At 51.0% G+C, this 18,731-nt stretch overlaps 1 protein-coding gene across 4 annotated transcripts in view; it reads left to right on the top strand.

Moving 5' to 3' along the window:
• PIK3CD (phosphatidylinositol-4,5-bisphosphate 3-kinase catalytic subunit delta) overlaps positions 1 to 18,731 on the top strand; it is a 49,365-nt gene that overhangs the window by 12,063 nt on the left and 18,571 nt on the right. The window contains exon 2 of one of the 4 annotated variants that reach the window (XM_078073808.1): positions 8,829 to 8,947. The exons of 2 other annotated variants lie outside the window; for them this stretch is intronic. The gene's annotated coding sequence lies outside the window, so the exon portion shown is untranslated. Of the gene's footprint in view, positions 1 to 7,024; positions 7,050 to 8,828; positions 8,948 to 18,731 lie in introns of those variants that run through there. One more of the 4 variants, XM_078073809.1, reaches the window with a different exon arrangement.

The raw sequence follows: 18,731 nt of genomic DNA, 5'->3' as shown, positions 1-18,731 counted from the left end.
TCCAAAGCCAGTGTCGAAGGCCAGAGAGAGACAAAAGATTCCAACACCACCGAGGGCTGCATAAGACATTCTTGCCCAACAACTTAGTCAAAGTCTGCTTTGAGGGGTGTCTGGGTGGCTCAGTCAGTTAAGCGTCCGACTCTGGATTTCGGCTCAGGTCATGATCTCAGGGCTGTGAGATCAAGCCCCACATAGGGCTCCACCCTGGGCATGGAGCCTGCTTGAGATTCTCTCTCTCCCTCTCCCTCTGCCTACCCGCCCTTACTGCTCATGTGCTCTCTGTCTTTAAAAAAAAAATCTGCTTCGAAGCTGCTTCTGTTTTCAGCCTTGACCACCTCTTAGGTACCATGTACGAGTTTACTCTGTGCTGTTTAAATCCTTTCTTTTGTCTAAAATTCACTACTCCTTTTGGGGGGCTTTCAGCAAGGACCGACTCACCTGAATCATTTGGTGACTCCTGTAATGTCAGCTCACTTACGGGGCCAGCTGAGCTTTGGGACAATTGCCGCCTGTGGTTTTGTGGCCCTACCTTGGCTTGGCAGGTGGAAGGGCCTAGGAGAGGTGGGTGTACGTCGGGTGGGGGGCGTCATCTACGGAGGATGGGAAGTCAGAGCCATGTCCAGGCTCGGCACGTTGGGCTCTGCGCAGCTTGAAACCAGGCAGGGTCTCCCTGGAAGATTAGCAGGCAAACCTCCTTTTGCCAAGTTTCGGGGAGCTGCTCCAAGCATCCCACCCCACGGCATCCGAGGCTTTGGTAGCTATCCTTCGCACCAAGGTCTCTGCCCCAGGCATGGGGAAACCCCTCCACTTCGTTTCCCCAGCCTTGCTGGTGGCCGGCCTCCCTAGGTGCCACTCCCTACTTGGGACCCGTGACCTTGCCTGAGCTCCTCCTCCTCCTCTTTTAATAAAACAAGCTTTATATTTCACTTCATGTGCACAATTCCACGGTTTTCCTATATTTACAGAGTTGCACAACTGTCACCGGAATTGAGTGTAGAACATTTTCATCACTCCAAAAAGAAACCTCATACCCATTCACAGTCACTCCCCACTTCTCCCCAGCCTTCCCAGCCCTTGGTGACCATGAATCTCCTTTCTGTCTCTATGGACTTGCCTATCCTGGACATTTTGAGTAAATGAAATCATACAGGATGTGGTCTTTTGTGGCCAGCTTCTTTCACTCAGCCTGTTGCCTCTTCTTTAGAAACATGTCTGACTCATACAATTACAGTAGAGGGGTTGTTCCTACCGATCATTTACTCCATCACAAGTACTGATGGGGCATCTGCTGTCCTAAGCCTGCAGCAGGTGCTGGGCCACACGGCAAGGAACGCAGCAGCCGTGGAAGGTGTATTAGTCATCAACTGCTGTGTAACAAATGATCCCAACACTTAGCAGCTTCAACGACAAACATTAATTACCATCTCACAGTTGCTGTGGGTCCAGAATCTGGAAGGAGCTGGGGCTGCAGGTGTCTGGAGCCGGTTTGTTGGCAGGTCTCAGTGACTGTCCTGCTGATGGCCAGATATCTGCCCCCCCACCCCCCCGCCCTCACCCCCACACCCCTGCCATGTGGGCTTCTTTACAGCGCAGTTTGTGTCCTTCCAACATGGCGGCCGGCTTACCTGATACTAAGAGATGAGAAAGACAAAGAGCCCAAGGCTAAAGCCCTCAGTTTCTGTGAACCTAATCTTGAAGGTGACGTGCCATCACTCTGCCAGATTCTCTTGGTCACACAGAGCAATCATGCTATCATGTGGTGGGGGCTGCAAAGAGGTGTGAATACCAAGAGGGGCAAGTGACTGGATATGGTTTCATATGGAGAATGGTCCTCATGATAGCGAGCTACCAGCCAGCTTGTTCATGAAGGGCCCACTGGGCTGCCTCTGAACGAGCCTTGGGTTGGCTGTGAGTTCTGTGGTTCCAGGCTCCGCTCAGGCCTCCTCCACCTTTCCCCGCTCTGTATTTGTAACTAGGGAACGGAGCGTGTAACTATATACATTGCCCTTTGTACCACCTGATTTATCCACTTCACGTAGAATAATTTTTACAGATGATTTTCCAGGTATTTGTGAATTCTGTGTGCATTTCTATCAAATGGATGAGTCAGCTTTGGGATTTCCTTTCATTCGTGTGGTCAAGAAGGATGTTGACTAGAACCGTCCCCGGGACCCATCCCAGTGGGTTTGATACTTCCCACCACGGCACGGGATCACACCATCCCACAGAAGTTGCTGGAGACACCTTCTTTCCCAGATGGCCCATGAGACTGTCTTGAGGGGCAGGATCAGGTCTTGTTAAAAGGGACATATATCATGCATTAAAAAACTGAGCCTCATACCCTGAAGTAGTTGGAAGCTTTGTTGTGAGAAGCAGTTTTAGGCTCAAACGCATTTAGTCAACACGGAACGGCCAGCAGATCAGTTTCCTGAGTCCCCAGGGTATCTTTCAGGAGCCTTGATGTGTGACTCACACAATGAACGCCCTGTTGGTCCCATTTATCCCCCTTACCCTAATTTCTCCCAGTACGTATTCACACTTGATCTTCTTCACAAGCAAGGAATAGGTTTCCTTCTCTAAAAGATATAAAGAAGTCTAAGACGGGGCATCCTCCCACGAGGATCACATTCTGGAACTGGAGAGACCTCAGACTCCAGGAAACGGTGGCAGAATGCAGCATGTCCCCGGATGCTCTGCTGCGAGGTCTTGGCTAGAAACCCCCCTCCAGAGGCTGTCCCATTGATATTTGCCTCCGCTAGCCGAGCTGGGCACTGTGTGCGGGCACCTGCTTTTACAGCTGAGGAAACAGCTCTGGAGTAGTTAAGAAACTCCTCCAAATCCAGATCTAACGCCAGGGCTCATGCTCCTGCCTTTTGTGAGAGAGTCCCTGCAAGCATGAGTGCTTTTGGTATACCTCTCTCCACCCCAGGTCACAAACTCAGAAAGCCTCAATGAAGGCAGACTCTTAGTCTAAGCTTGGGGAATTGGCCAAAGGAAAAAAGAAAGAAGCTCCAGAGTCTAATTAACTTCACTTTTTAACTACAGATGAGGCAATTTTGAATTAATGGGGGGTGAGAGTCTTGAAGATTAATGGAAATATGTGAAGATGGCAGGAGAGCAGGGGCCAGACATTCCTGTAATTAGGCTCCCTCGTCTGTGTGCCTGGAAAGTAAAAAGATCAAGGGGACAAAGCCATGGGGGGATTATGTGAATAACTACGGAAACTATCTCTCCCCTTTGAGGAGGATTATTTTCCAGAGTCCTCCTGTTTTTCCTAAAAGAATTAAAAACATTTAGCTGTTTTTTTTTTCTTGTTAGTTGCATCTTATTTTTACTGACTGTAGCATTCCTGTTCTCGACTCTACTCCGCATCTTACCCGATCACACCTAAAAATGCTGTAGGGCAGGAAGAATAAATTTCCCTCTACCCTTCTAGATTCTTGGCTGAGAATCCCCCACCCAAAGATAAAAAGACAGGTTAACAGGAGAAAAATGTATTTAATTACTAAAGGATGGGAACCCCACAAAAATACAAGATTCAAAGATGTCACCAGAGCAAGGGGCTTTATACTTTTTAGACAAAGAAACAATAAATGTATGAAGGATTGACAAGACAGAGAGGTTCGGGCTTGGGGTAGTAAAATGGTGAAGTAACAAGGTTTATTTATATGGCCTTCTTGGCCCTAAATTCCCAGTCCCTGGTGATAAGGATGCCTTCTACCCTCCCCAGGCCCCCACCCCAACCCTCTGCCCCTTACAGGAGGGGTACCTTTCACATGCGAGATTTAGCTCTTGCTGTCAGGGGGACAAAGGAGGTTCAGAGTGTCTTTCTTGCATTGCTGTTTCTCAAATACCTTTTATTCAAAATAATCAGTATGCCAAAGTGGCATATGGGGGTAACAATTCTAAACCCCTACAGCGCAGAGTGCCAAATGTGAATAGGAAGAGCCCACCAAAATTCCAGGAAGGTTGGTGGTTGGGATATTGGTGGGCAGCTGGGAGAAGCTGACATTTCCTCACCTTGAGCTTACCTGGAAGTGTCAGGAGAGAGGAGGAGGAGCAACTAATGGAGCAGAGAAGTTTCCCTCTTATGGAGCTTGTTGATTGTAGCAAGGGTTCTCACGGGTGGGAGCAGAGACTCATCTGGTTTCCTGCCTTGTGCTTGCGAACTTATAAAGAGGATCCAATCTTTTGGCTGTAGCAAGTAGGAGGGCAGGAATCTAATTTTTCTGTTTACTCTGATTTCCTAAGAGTTGGTGAAACCTATTTAGCCACCAAACTAATTTATTTAGACCCTCATCTGTATTCCAGAAAGGATTTAACATACCTGAGCCCCGAATGAGGCAGGAATCAGGACACTTGGGTGTTCCTTTCCTCTCTGCCATGTTGAGCACGTCACTCCGTCTTTGCATGTTTCCCATCTATCTGTGAGAGCAAACGCTTTTCGAGCAATTACTCTACACGTCAGGTACTGTTCTAGAGACTTTCCACTCACCTGTATTAATTCACTTCATTCCCTCCCAATTATTATGTGATGTGTCTTTCTGGATTTGTTAGCGCAGTTTCAGTACGTCGTTCTGATACGGGCAGGATGACTTTTGGTGGCTTCTGCCATTTTCAAGGAATGCTGGCTTTTCCTCGGGGCTCCAGAGGAACTAGTACCTGACGCTCCCAGTTTGAACCCCAAGCCATGTCACTGGGTTCCATTGCTGATAAAGAGCTTGTCTTTGCACTTGGCTTTCCATGCTGGAAAGAAAGCGAAGTCTGCAGGACTGGGCCCCTAAGGAGAAGGGCACGCACGGGGAGGATGGGGGAGTGGAACCGGGAAGCCTGTCTGCCCGCCGACAATCTCTCCCCTGGCTTGGCGGCATGGGGTCGTTATCCTTTCCTGGTTGGGGGTTGTTGGGGATACTACGGACCCCCAGCCAAGATGGTTGTCAGAGAGAACTCTCAGCTCAGTCAGCCTGTCTAAGATCGGGCTGTGACTTCTGGCGGCTTATGTCTCATCCTCATACTGCACCTCCACCCCACCCCACCCCCGCACCCCTACACTCCCCGCCTGTGAGTCAAGGGCAGCTCAGCAGGAGGCCCGCCCTCCACCACCCTGACCTCCTTTGGACTGTGTTCTGCTGCACCGCTCCCCTTCCCAGCTGGGGGTGCGAGGAGCGAAGGGCAAAGTAGAAGAAGCCAGCAGGTGCCGCCCTGGGGTGGACGGGGTGGCACACGGGGCGGTCCCCATCCGAGGCCCAGGCTCCACCTTTTCCAGACCTCCTCTGCCATGTGGGTGGCTGGGTGAGGTTCGGTGTGTGAATGTGCGTGATCGGTGTGTGTGTGATCTCTGTGTCTGTGTCATCGTGTGTCCGTTTACATAACTGTGTGTGGGGGGGTGTGTCTTCGTGAAAGTGCATCCACGTGTGGCTTTGATCTCTGGGTCTGAGTGCATGTGAGGGAGTCTGTGACTTGGCGTGTGCCTGTGTGTGTGAACGTGTACGGGAGTGTTTGTCTTTGTGAGTGTGACTGTGACATCAGGGGCTGCCGAGGGGGGTTGCCTCCTCCAGCCCTGAGATGTCAGGGACACTGGACCCGTCTCTGACAGGGTTGTGGGGTGCTGGGGGCGGGGACACAAAGGTCACCGAGGGTGGCGGGAGCCCCCCAACCCACAGCCCGGCCCTCTCATCCCAGGCTTCTTCACGATTCCAGGAGCTTAGGGCTGTTTTTCTCCTTTTCCTCCTCTGGGGCACTGGGCGACGCTGGGGCTGAGGGAGGCTCTGGGGGCTCGGATGGACGGGCCCCGCCCCGGGCGCCTCATCTGGAGCGCTCACTGCAGGCGGAGTCGACCACCAGAGTCGTCCTCAGACCACTTTCGTCCACCCCACGTCCGCCGCACCTGCAAGGACACCCGGGGTGATTCTGAACTCACACTCCCCTCCTCCTCTTGCGCTCCACGGTGGCAAAGCTTGAAGTCTAGGGCTGTGGACTCCAAAGAACATTCTGCAGGACACAGGACACTGCGGGGCAAGAAGCATTGCAGTCCGGTACCAAACCAAGGTGGTTCCGAAGCTAGCCCTGCCGCTGCGTGCGGACCTGTGTGCATGTGAGTGTCAACTGCTTGCCCTCGGAGCTTCGGGTTTCTCATTTACAACCCGAGGGAAAACAGCACCCACTTCGCAGGGGGATGCGTGGGTTCACTGGAGCGCTGTGTGAGGTGCAGGACGGGGGGTTACTGCGTTAATGCACCAACGCCCCGCCAGCGCGAACGTGGTTCATTGTAATGAATGGATGCGCTAGCGAAGGTCCCTGGCAAACTCGTTTACCTTCCGAATCCGACCTGTTAAGGGGAACCCCGATGGAAAGGAAGGCCCAGCGGCTGGGGAACAGCTCGCACACCGGATGGGAGCCCAGAGCCCGGGATGGCCAGTTACGTGGGTGACCCCGGCTCCGGATCAGTGACGGTGGTCCAGCGCCCCGTCGGTTCTGGTGACTCCCTGGGAACCCGGGAGGGGAGAGCGGTTTGGCGGACCACCGGGCCCCGTTCCCTTTGCAAATGGCACTTTCAGTTCTCCGGTTACGAGGCGGGAGGGGGGCCAGGGCCAGCGTGCGCACGCCGCCCGGGGTCCCGCGACGGCTGGGGGGCTCCCGGCTCCAAGCGCGCACCCCACCTGCGGGCCGGGCGGGAGCAGCAGGGGTCGGGGAGGATTTGCAGCGGCGTCCGCTGCGCTCCCCGCGGTCGCCGGCTCTCCGACACTCCGCCTGGCTGGGGCTGCGAGAATTTGCCGACGGTCCCCGCGGCGCGGCGGGCCCTGGCCCCGCCCCCGGCCGTCGCCCCGCCCCCGGCCCCGCCCGCGCCGGCCTGCTGTCCGGGCCCCGCCCCGGGCCGCGCCCCTCCGCCGCTGCCCGGCTCGCCGGCTCCGCGCCGCGGGCCTGCCCTCAGGCCCCCGCGGGCTCGGCGCCGCCGCCGGGAGGCTCGCGTAGCTCCGGGACCCGCCCGCCGCGTCCCCTGGGCAACCGTCTCCAGGGAGATCGGGCCCCGCCCCCGGCACCGACACCCGGTACGGAGCCCACCTGTGCGGGCGTCTGCGGGGTCCCAGTGCCCCCCTGCGCACACCCCGCCCCGCCCAGCGCGGGGCTTTGTCCGCCTGGGGAGATCGGGGTCCAGGGGCGTGGGGGCTGGGGGAGGCGCGCGCGTCCCGGGGCGGACCGGACCCGGCTGGGGAGGCCGAGGCAGGGGGCCGCGCTCGCGTTGTGATTCTCGGGTGTGGGCTGGTTCATGCTCTCCGGCTCTCCAGATCTCCATGCATCCCTTTTGTGCCTCCGGGGGGGGGGGGCGGGGATCGGGGTGTCCCGCTGCCGCCCTTGATGGGATGAGCAGGGCCCTCAGCCGGGCTCCGGACGTGGACGCGCCTGTTCAGGGCAAGCTGTTTACTTGTCAGGGACCCAGCAGTTGCCGTGCGCATCTTCCCCTCCCCCTGTCCCCGATTCGGGACGGAGCATCCTGCGCTGTGTCCATTCCTGGCGTTGCCTCCCAAGCTTTGCCCTTGAACCCAGAGGGCTAGAGGGCGGCCGACCCAGATCCTGAGGTCTTGGGCAGACTGAGGGCCAGAGCAGAAGACGCACCTTCCTCCGGGAAGAGCCTCCTCCTTGGCCGCCCTCTTGTGAATTCTGCCCCAGCTCCCTGTTTCCTGACCTGAATTCCTGAGGACTAATTCCTTCTTGCTTTCCCTAACTCTTCCTTCCCTAGGCTCCATCATGCTTTCTGCTTTGTCTTTCCTCATTTTGAAAGTGTTTTCTTTATAACCATGTCTCATTTCCCTGTGACTGAACTGCTGGGTTTTGTCCCCTTGTTAAACTCCATTGGTCAGCAATGGAAGTTCTTTCTTCCTTAGCTCCTGGCGCTGACCTCTCATTTCTCTTGGGAAGCCCTTGCTATCCTCGCCTGGATGCTGAGTGGAGAGACCATCCAAGTCCCCGTTCCCGGGCTCCTGCAGCAGGGTCCATGGGATATCCTTCCAGGGATTAGTCTCTCAGCAGTGAGAATTCCAGCCTGGACCCTGGGAAATGTATTCTTGGAATGGACACCTTTTCCAACTGCTTCCTGGCACTGGGCTTTTTGCTTATGGAGAAGCAAATGGTTTGGGGGTCCTGATCCTCAAGAGCCCGCCCTAGCCTTGCCCAGTGGGTTCCCGCTGTGGAGGTAGCTGTGCCCTGAGCCGCGGGTTGGAGAAAGGGGCGGGTCCTACTCTTAGCATCCAGCCGGCTGGGCTTCCGGGCTTCCGGAGCTCAGGTGTCTTCCTGTCTCTGGGGTCAGATTATTTCCAGGAGTGGCCGGCAGTGGGGGAAAAGAAACGCCACGGATGCAGTGAGTGGGCGGCCCTCTCTCCACACACCTAGGCTTTTCACCTCCAGCAAGCAGGGATGAGTCTTCCTGTATGATGCAATTTAGTACTTGAGTAGGGACCTCCCTCTTCAATGGGACCAGCCATTGAATGGAACTTGAACCCAGGCTTGGCGCAGATCATTCACTTTGCCTTCAAAAACCAAACAAAAGCAATGAATACTTAAGAATGATCTGAGTTATCTGGATCTGCGTGCGTGTGTGTGCTCACGTGTGCATGTGTGTGCGTGCGTGCGTGTGTGTGTGGTGGCATTGATGCGGGTGGTAAGAAGAGCCCATCAAGCAGAATGTGATTGGTTTGCAAAATGGGAGCCTAGATGCAAGAGTAGCTTTTGAGCTAAAGTCTTGTGAGGGAACGCATAGAAAGTTTGTGAGACTTTCTCTTTTAAAAATTTCATTCATTCATTCATTCTTTTTCTTCCCCCCCCCCCCCCAGACAGATAAGGAGCTCAGAGTCAGGCAGGGGCGGAATGGTGCTCACTGATTCCAAAGCATCTTTGATCTGCCAGCCAGAGGGGCATTTGCTGCTGGTCTTTCTTGGACCATTCCAGAGAGGTAGGTTGGGTGAAGGAGACAAATGTGTGGGGAAGAAGAGATGTGATTTTGTAGACAGCTTAAGAATTTGAACAGACTCCGCCCTCCCTGACCATCCAGCCAAAGGAGAAGCTCTCTTAACTTCCGACCTAGGACTAGATCACGCAAAGGAAGAGAATGACCCAAATGTGTTCTATGAGCCAACAAGGGGAAGTGAATTAGACCTTGGCCAGCTCCCCAGGAGAGGGGTGCTGCTCCCTTTGAAAGGAAGGGGGGCCCTGCTCCCAGAAGCCGTGGAGCTCATTAATAAGCTATTTGACTTGCTTCAGTCATGGTAGAGTTGGGCTGGCCCATCTGGGGAGAGAAAAATGAAAACATTCTTCCAAAGGGAATGGATTGAATTCTTATAACTCAGCATTGCTTCTCAAAGAGTCCTTAGGTAGAGACGTTCTGTTTCTCCAGAGAGTTGGCAATCGCTGTATCAGTAAGACAGTGCTCCTTGGAACTTCTTAGATGTTCGCTGGGATATGAATGCAGTCCTTTCATTGTGCAAATGAAGAAACTGAGGCCAGAGACTGACATTGGCTGAGCATTGGCTTTGGTGTCTGGGGCTAGCTGGGTATGGTTAGCAAGCTCCCAGACGGGTAGGCCACAGTCCCATTTGCAAGCCCTGTGGGTACATAGGTATGCTCCGGCTGCAAAGTACATTCCTTCTTACCTGGATGCTTGAGCAGCTCCTGTCATTTCTGATGGAAAGAAGCACAAGGTTACAGCATGGTGTCATCCTTGGAAGCTTCCCCGGGGCCCCACCCCAACCTCATTTTCTCTAGATCTTCATCAGTACTTTCCAAACTTCTTTGTTAGTGCAGCTCTCTTTAAAAAGATCAAAATATTGGGGGCGCCTGAGTGGCTCAGTTGTTAAGCGTCTGCCTTCGGCTCAGGTCATGATCCCAGGGTCCTGGGATCGAGCCCCGCATCGGGCTTCCTGCTCGGCGGGAAGCCTGCTTCTCCCTCTCCCACTCCCCCTGCTTGTGTTCCCTCTCTCGCTGTGTCTCTCTCTGTCAAAATAAATAAATAAAATCTTAAAATAAAATAAAATAAAAAGATCAAGATATTAAAAACAGAATTTTGACCTGTAGAGTAGATAAAAACAGAGTGCCCTGTGGTCCAGGCAGAGACTGGCCTAGGACTTCCACTTAGCACCCTGTCCCACTTCTGCCACCCTCTGAAGACCTTGGGGTGCTTCTATGGAACCCCAGGACCCCCTGGAACATAGTAAAAAACCATGAGTTGTGTAGACCTCTGTTGGGGGATTAGAGTTTCTTCTATACACCTGTTTACCTATTTACAATATCTTGATTCTCTCTCTTTTTTTTAAGGTTTATTTATTTATTTGAGAGAGGGAGAGTGCGCACGCAGGGGGAGGGACAGAGGGAGAGGGAGAGAGAGAATCCCAAGCAGACTCTACGCTGAGCACCGAGCCTGATGCAGGGCTCGATCCATAACCCCAAGATCATGACCTAAGCCAAAACCAAGAGTCCTATGCTCAATCAACTGAGCCACCCAGAAGCCCCAACAGTATCTTGATTCTTGTTTCAGCAGATGCCTTTTAATAATTTTTAACCCTCATGCTTTTTTATTTATTAAAAAATACCGATTTACTGTTGAGAGTTTGCCCAAAAAATTAGCATAACCTACCCTCCCCTACACCCCCAGAGGACCACTGTTTCCTTGATGGAGTGTCCAACCCCCAAATCCTCCAGAAAGCCTTCTATGTGCCTATCTTTGGAAACTTGATTTTTATGTATTATTAAATATTATTATGAACTTCTGTGAAAACTAATAACGTAACTAATTGAATGCATATGTTTCTCCTGGCTCTGCTTCAAAAGCCCACTAAAATGAGAATAAAGGACTAAAATAGGACTAAATCCTTAAGGAAACAGAAAAGGAAATGATTGAGGAGGAGGAGGTGGAGTGAGCAAACACACTGAGAGACAGAAGGCAGGTCGGTAAAAGAGATGCAAAGCTTAGAATCTTGAATGTCCCGTGCTGTGCTGGAAGAAGGCTGGTGTGTTCAAGGACCCACCAAAAGTCCAAGAGTGGGAGCTACAGTGTTCCTGATGACAGGCTGCAGGGTGGGCTGGAAGCAGGAAGGTTGATTAAAGGTGTGTGTTGGAGCAACAGACCCCTCTCTCAGCCCACATAGTTAGGTGGCTCCCTCCTCCTTCCCAGCAGAAGATGCCTGTTTTCCCAGAGGCATTGCTGAACCAGAGTAGCTCAGGCCCAGCCTGGGGTGGAGGAGGCTTTGTGGGGAGCAGCTGAGGGCAAGAGGCACTGTATTGAGAACAGAAAGATTCAGTGAAAGTTTATATACTGAACAGTGAGACCCTTTCCTGGTTGGCTCCCAGAACATGGCAACCTCCTCTATACCACTCTCCAGTCAGGGCCTTGAAGAACTTCTCTCTGAGGAAATTGAGCTCACAAGAAAAAATGACCCTCAAATACTAACATTGAAGGGACCCTCTTGGAAAGCTGCCAAGCAACTGACCTTACCTGTGTACAAACAGCTTTGAGTGCCTCTCTCTTAAGTTTGAACACACAGCTATGGATCATCCCACATAGAAAGAAACCTCCAGCGTGAAAGATAGAGACCCAAACAAACAGAAAAAAGGGAGCCAGAAGTCATAAACATGGTTGTTTAAAAACAGGAATACTTAGGAAACAATGATAAGCTCTTGGATATAAAAACTCTGATAGTAGAGGTGCCTGGCTGGCTCTGTTCGAAGAGCGTGCGACTCTTGATCTCAGGGTTGTGAGTTCAAGCCCCATGTTGGGTGTAGAGATTACTTAAAAATAAAATCTTAAAAAAAAAAAAACTAATAACAGAAGCAAAAATTTCAATAGAATAGAGCTGGAGATTGAAAACTAAATTTCTAGAAAGTAGAACAGAAAGACTTGAGAGAAGGAAAATAGGAAAGAAAATATAAGAAAACTGGAGAATCAGTTCAAGACTCCTGATATCCACCTCAGAGGAACCCAAGACAAAGAGAAAAATGAAGACGGGGAAGTTATCAATCTACAGGAAAAAAATTCTAGAACTGAAGGAACTTCAACATGAAGAGTCTCTGAGTAGTACCCAACAATGAATAATAAAAGACACACTACATAAAAGTAAAGTATGTACTGCAGGACATCATCACGAACTTTCAAAACTCCAGAGATAGAAATTGCCAAAAGTCAACAAAGAGAAAAGGGGCCACATCTAGAAGATCAGATAAAAGAATGGCACTGGACTTTACAAAAGCAACACCAGAAGCTACAAGACAATGGAACAGCTCATTCAAATTTCCAAAGGAAATTAATTCCTGAGCAAGAATTCTGTAATTGTCATCCAAGCAAAATAATAGAATAAAGGCACCTTTGTAGATGTGAATTTTCCAAAGCTCTGGGTGTGTGCACCTTTGTATCGCTATTCAAGGAAACTAGTGGAGATTGTACTCTACGAAAATGAGAGTAAACTAAGAAAGAGGAACAAGTGATACAATATATAATTGTCTCTTGTTCTCATTTGGCTCCATTTCCAAACGGCTTTCAGTATTTCAGCTGTTACCTTACTTTGTTACCGCACTTTGGAAGTGCGGAGAAAAAACAAACAAACACCTACCCCATCATGGGAACTGAAAAGGACTGACTTCCAAGCTTTCCCTGTAGCCAGGACCTGTGACCTCGACTCCACAGATGAGATGTACCTATGCTGTATTTTGACAGAGGAGAGGGATGAAGCATGTGCTGTATCCGTGGTTATGGCGGTGGCGGCAATGATGGGCTACAAGTTCAACTTGTGGGCACGGAAATGACAGAAGTACAAACTGGCATTCAGTATTCAGTGGCAAATAGGGGCAGTTTTGCCATCAGACATGCATCATGGAATCTAGTGTACTAGGTTCTATTTCTTCTTTTTTGTTCAACTTTTTGTTTTTCCTGGAGTTGATAAGCACCTCATCTCTTATTTGCTATGTTTGCAATATACTAACTACTAATTCTTCCTCAAACTCTCCAACAGAACTGTGAAACTCCTCACAGTGCAGTAAATAAGCCAAATAATCTGTCAGCAAATTTTCTGCTTCATCAGTGGGAGTTGGCTTCTTTACTTGCAACCAAGAACCTTGACTGGTAGAGAGAATGATGAGGAGAATTCCCATAATAATGGTGAAGCAAAGTTCCAGTGGTATAGCTGCGCAGCTCATCTAGAGATGAACCGGGCGAATTTGGAGCAGTATGGCTGAGGACCCCAGGAGGAATATAAAAAATGAAGCTGATGGATTATCTGACATATTTACCATATTAGGAAGAGTTTTATAATTCTGTTAGAGAGTTGAGGGAAGAATTACATATTAGTACATAGAAAACAAAGGAATTATATTTGTACATGGAAAATGAAGCAAATTATAAGTGAGGCAACTATCAACTGTAGAAATAACAAAAAGTTGAACAAGAAAAGAAAGAAAACCAGAGTATACTATGTGGTTTAGTGTTGAACAGTATTTTATGTAGTCATAATAATGTAAGCACTCAAGTTTTTTTTTTTAAGATTTTATTTATTTACTTGAGAAAGAGAGAGCACAGAGGGAGAGGGAGAAGCAGACTCCCCGCCGAGCAGGGAGCCCGATGTGGGGCTCGATCCCAGGACCCCGAGATTACGACCCGAGCCGAAGGCAGACGCTTAACCAACTGAGCCACCCAGGCATCCTCAAGTTTGATTAACAAAAAAATGATCACATAGCTGTGTTCAGAGGATGGAGGAGAGGATGTGTGTGTGTGCAGGAGGCACAAATTCATCTTCTAAGATCAGAAGTTAATAGTTGAAAATCGAGAAATACCTGCCTAAATCGATTATTTAGATAATCAGAGATAAATACCCAAAGAAACACCTGCAATCGGGGGGTGGAGGTTTGGATGTGCAGGGCACGGGGCTGCTCCTTTTTTTGCTGCAAACAGTTTAGCTTTAATTAATTTTTAAAACCGTGTGCTTGCCTAACTTTCATAGATAACAACATTTTGAAATCATTATTATAGCATCCATATCCACCCATGTTATAGCTGTTTTCATTTTCTCTCCCCTTTCTGAAATGTTTTGTCCATAAACAGATGTTGCCATGGCCAAGTGGAGGGGCATCTTTGGGTTCCATTTCATGGGGGGAATATTTGCATTGCTCTGTATTCTACACAGGTGCCATTGTAATGACTGTCTTCACTCCTGTTAAGTCAATTATCATAATTTCCCTGTTCTTTTTTGATTTTCCACTTCCATGAATACCACAAATGAATATCTTTGTACATATAGCTTTTCATATATTTTTTCTTTTGCATTGCTTCCTTAGGACGATTCCCGAATTCCCCAAATTACCAGACCTGAGACCATGGATCTTTCTCTTGATTTTGATGGGTAGTGTCAGGGGATTTTCCACTTGGGTGCAGGCCTATGGCCTCCCTGGGTGGGCCATGAACTGAGCATCATAGGGGATAGTTGGGATAGAATTTTTTTGGTAGGATAGTTGGTTCATTTTTCTGATGACAGCAGAAGAAGTCAGGAGTCTCTCTCTCTCCCTCTGTCTCTTTTTATAGAACAGAATTTCCAGAGATCTTTGCCCCTCATTCTTCGATGTCTATTTGTCTATTTGGTTTTCCTCCACTGAGGATTTTTTCTTCATTTTTAAATATTCAAAATAAAAGTTACCACTCTATTAAATAATATGGCTTCAAGGGAGACACATTTAAAATGGGAGAGAGTATGGGGCGCCTGGGTGGCTCAGTCGGTTAAGCGGCTGCCTTCGGCTCAGGTCATGGTCCCAGGGTCCTGGGATCAAGTCCCGTGCCGGGCTTCCTGCTCAGCGGGAAGCCTGCTTCTCCCTCTCCCTCTGCTTGCCCTGCGTTCATGCTCTCTCTCTCAAATAAATAAATAAAGTCTTAAAAAAAAAAAAAGTGGGAGAGAGTAAAAAGAAGAAGAAACAAAGAAAGAACAGAGGGAGGCAGCAGCGGATAGACATGGAGTAAGGCAGCTCATGTCCTCAGCTTACCTGCCAAGCAGACATCAGGATGCCTTTTGCAGGATTTCATGTCACTTTATTTCATCCATCCCCGGCCTTCACCCGTTGCATCCCTTTTCCTCCTGTGGTGGGAGCTTGGGGTGTCAGACCACCCTCCAGACAGGCCCTTCCTTCCTAGTCCTGGGCATGGTTTTGGGGATGTCCTACTTGGCTGGCCTCTGGCTTCTGGAGATTTCCCTCCCATTCCATTTTTGGGGACAGGTTCCTCCTTCACCTGGCCACCACTGGACACCGTCTGCAGGGCAAGGCCACTTTTGCTCTGCCGTTCCTTTGCTGCGGTGCAGACTCTGCCCCACCAACTGGGGTGTCCACCAGGGACGGAGGATGCTGCTACCCCCGGGTCTCCGGGAGAGACACACTGACGCGGGCCTCAGGAAGGGTTTTGTGTTTTGGGAGAACAGCTCACCTGTCCTAAAACTGCACCTGTTGGGGGGACCCTGGGCCAGTCCATTTTCCGTCTGGTCTATAGCTTCAGTTCTTTGTCAAGAAGGTTCTTAGGGACGGGGAGTTTCAAGGCTGGGGTGCTGGAATGCCTGATCCTCAGCTGTTAAGAGCAGAGGATTGGGGCGTTTTGTGGCAGGTAGGGCCCAAGTTTTCCCTCATTAATCTCGCCCTGTCAGCTCTTGCCTGGGGCCCTGGCCTGATTGCTTTCCCACCTCATTCTTGCCTCTCTCACTTCCATCTTCCTCACGGCAGCCAAAGCAATTTTTGTCAAGCATAAAGTCAGGCCATATCAGTCTCCTGCTTAAAACCCTCCAGTGGCTTCCCATTGCAGTGATAACAAAATCTGGCTCCACACTGTGGCTACAAAGCCCTGCAGGATCGGCCTCACTGCCTCTCCCAGTCATCTCCCCTCTGGGTCCTGGGCTCCAGGTACGTGGTCTCCTGCCTCAGGGCCTTTGCACTTCCTGTTCCAGCTGCCTGAATCCTATTTCGTGGATCTTTGCCTGTTCTTTCTCATCCTTTGGGCCTCAACTCCAATATGATCTCACTTGAGCACCCTCCCCTGACCTGCCCTCCAAAGGAGACCCTCCCTCCCTGCAAAGCCCTTTTTATTCCATTCCAACTCTTTTCTTATCTGACGTCATCTTGTTTGTTATTCTTTTTCTGATTTTCTCCTGTTAGACTAAAAACTTTGTAGGATCAGGGATGGTGCCTGTTCCATTCCCGATGGGCACATTCCCTGATGCTCAAATAAATATTTGCGGAATGAATGAATGAACAGAACTTGCAACCTGCAGCCTCCTGGGCTGAAGGGGGCCCATTATGTCCTTTTTCCCAAGGGTCTCCAGGAGGATGTGGTTATTGAATCGTCTCTGGGCTTTCCCTGGATGCCAGAACAGGGGTGGTTTCTAGAAGGCTCCTTTAAGGCAAACATCCAGGAGCTCCGTTGGGAAGTGGGACCTCTGGGTAAAACATCTTTGGAATTCACCTCTGAAGTGCCCACCTGCACCCACTTTCCACATAAGTTAGGCAACAGGAAAAGCATCCACTTCATTCTCCACAGAGGAGAGTGTGGGAAACAGAACACTTCTTAGAATGACTTTTTGAGGCTGAGAAGCACCTGAAAATCAGCCCAGGTCAGGAGGCTTGACTGGACTCTGCTCTGTCCAGCATGGTGCAGAAGGCCTGCCCGTGTGGCTCGCTGTCCCTTGTCCCAGTGGTTGATGGTAGATATTGGATAATGTGTGTAACCACCTTTGAGACGTTTCTGAGACTCCTCTTGAGCTATTGGGGTGGTAACTTTCAGCTCTGAAATCCGGGTTTTGAGCAGATGTTTTGTCCTAGAGTTACAAGAACAGAGCATGTCTCTCTATAGACGGATTCATAACAATGACCCAGGGGGACCTACGAGGCCTGTCTTGCTCAGGGCACCCTCAGGGAGGAGAATGTTTATTGCTCAGATAAGCAGGATACAACTTCCCTTCTCCCTGCTGCTTGTCCCCTGCACCGAGCCCGCTGAGAGTGACTCATGTGTTCCCTTGGGAAGCTGTTCCCCGGGGCATGTGACTCGAGCACCAGAAAGCCTGTCTTTACATTGACAAATGCTGGGCAGCGGTTCCTGCTCAGAGTGTCCGCCACACTTGCGAGAAAGATGTGGAACCCTAGCAGACCCAGGAGCCAGATACCAGCTCACAGCCCTGACATGGTGGAACCTCAAAGAAACGAGAGGGAGGCTTCAGGGGTCCTGAGCTCGGCACAGGCCACCAGCCAGCAGGTCCTCCAGCCGGGGAGGCGGACTAGTCGATGGGCTGCCGCTTCCTTCCCAGGCTGATGAAAGCACTGTGGCTGTGGGATGCCACATCCCTCGCTTGCCCTCCTCTCTTAGAAATAAATTAGGGCTGTTGGGGTGCCTGGGTGGCTCAGCCGGTTAAGCGTCTGACTCTTGATTTTGGCTCAGGTCATGATCTCAGGGTCGTGAGATCGAGCCCTGCGCTGGGCGTGGAGCCTGCTTAAGATTCTCTCCCCCCCACTCTAAAAAAAAATAAAAATAAACTGCATTAAAAAAAGAGAGGGAGAGAGAAAGAAATTAAGGCCCTTGAAACACTCTCTGCGGCCGGCTGGGAAGGACGGAGGTAGCATACATGCTTTTATGGACTCTGGGGAGAAACTCCTCTCCCGGCTGCTCGGGACTCAGACATGGGCAACCCGAGGAACTGCGCTCCGACCTCGGGCCGGAGGGAGCGCGGCTAACTGGGCACATCTCAGGACAGCCGGCCGAGGGACGGGGCGCTCCGGGGACAGAGCCCCACGGCTGGGGTGGTTCCACCGTCACACGGCCGTTCTGTGCATGGCGCTGGCCAGAGTGGGGACGTGGAAGGATTGTGCTCCCGCTTGGCCAGTTCCTTTGACACTGTATTCATGATTCGGATGCGGACAGACAGGGAAGGCTGCCGCAAGAGTCGGGCTGACTCAGAGCAAGGAAGGATGGCTCATGGTTCATCTTGGGTTGACGCCTCTAGTGCGTTGAGGTGGTCCTGGCCCTCGCTTACCCTCTGTCTCCAGGCCAGCTCACCTTTCTCTGTGGGGAGCCTGCTGACCCCCAGTTATACCTTGGGAACCGCAAAGACCTCTCCCCTAGGCACCACACTTGGGGCTGCTCCTCGGCTCTCTTCACAGGGCTGTTCACTAAGCAGCTCAGGTTCACTGTGTCTGGAATGGACCTCTTGCCGTCTTGTTGCCCCCCAAATCTGTTTGTCCCTCACACTTCCCCCATCTCGGTGTATTTCCACCACCCCTCCAGTCTCCCAAGCCCGCACCCAGCTGTCATCCTTACTTCTTCCCCCACGACTTCCCATCTCATCCGCCAAGCTCCTGAATATATCCTGATTCCCTGCCTTTCTCATCCCCTGGGGCACGAGCCCCCCACCCCACTCCCCATGGGCATGCTTGCTTCTCTCCAGTCCTTCCACACTGAGCCAGTGGCATCATTTTAGGTGCAAATCGGGTCCCATGGCTCCTTTGCTAAGACTGCCCATCACTCTTTGAGTGACACCCAAGTGTCTCCCCTGTAAAGACTCCACAAGCCTTGGTCCCTGCTGACCTCTTCAGCCCCTCTCGTCCTATGTCCTCCCCTCCCTGCCCCACCCATACGCTCCAGTGGCAGTGGCCTGCCTTCCGTCTGCTCTGGACACAACTGGCCCACTCTTGTCCTCTGCTCTGGTACCCTCTTCTCAGAGGGGCTCTTCCTGGCC

The sequence above is a fragment of the Halichoerus grypus genome, chromosome 5, assembly GCF_964656455.1.
Source record: "Halichoerus grypus chromosome 5, mHalGry1.hap1.1, whole genome shotgun sequence".
In the NCBI taxonomy this organism is placed as follows: Eukaryota; Metazoa; Chordata; class Mammalia; order Carnivora; family Phocidae; genus Halichoerus; species Halichoerus grypus.
Note: the sequence above shows the minus strand (reverse complement) of the source record. Positions and strands in the feature narration are given on the sequence as shown.